This window comes from Penaeus monodon, chromosome 27, assembly GCF_015228065.2.
Source record: "Penaeus monodon isolate SGIC_2016 chromosome 27, NSTDA_Pmon_1, whole genome shotgun sequence".
In the NCBI taxonomy this organism is placed as follows: Eukaryota; Metazoa; Arthropoda; class Malacostraca; order Decapoda; family Penaeidae; genus Penaeus; species Penaeus monodon.
The window spans coordinates 5,807,266-5,807,562 of NC_051412.1; the positions used below are offsets into that span (position 1 = coordinate 5,807,266).

Below are 297 nucleotides of genomic sequence, written 5' to 3' on the forward strand. Positions count from 1 at the left end.
AAGCCAATGTTATTCAGAGAACTTTATAGAGGTAGCCTCAATTTGTCTCATTTTCAGCCGGCTTGTTAATTAATCAGCGCGAACGAGCCCAGAAAAAAAAAACCGGCCAGCTCCCGGTTTTCTCTCCCTCTGCAGCTCCTCATCTGAAATTCTAAAGGCACGTCGGAGATCGAGAGACAAGCGGGGGCGATCCGCTCGTTCTTAACCCTTTACCGTCTGATTTTTTTAAATTTTAATAATCAATTTCTGTTCGGGAGTTGCCGGGGGTCGTTTGGGTGGGAGGCTTTCTGGCTGCGG

General features: G+C 47.5%; 1 long non-coding RNA gene across 1 annotated transcript in view; it reads right to left on the minus strand.

Annotated features, from left to right (window-relative positions):
• Positions 1–297, minus strand: part of LOC119590553 — an 89,034-nt gene that overhangs the window by 35,675 nt on the left and 53,062 nt on the right. The window lies entirely within an intron of this gene.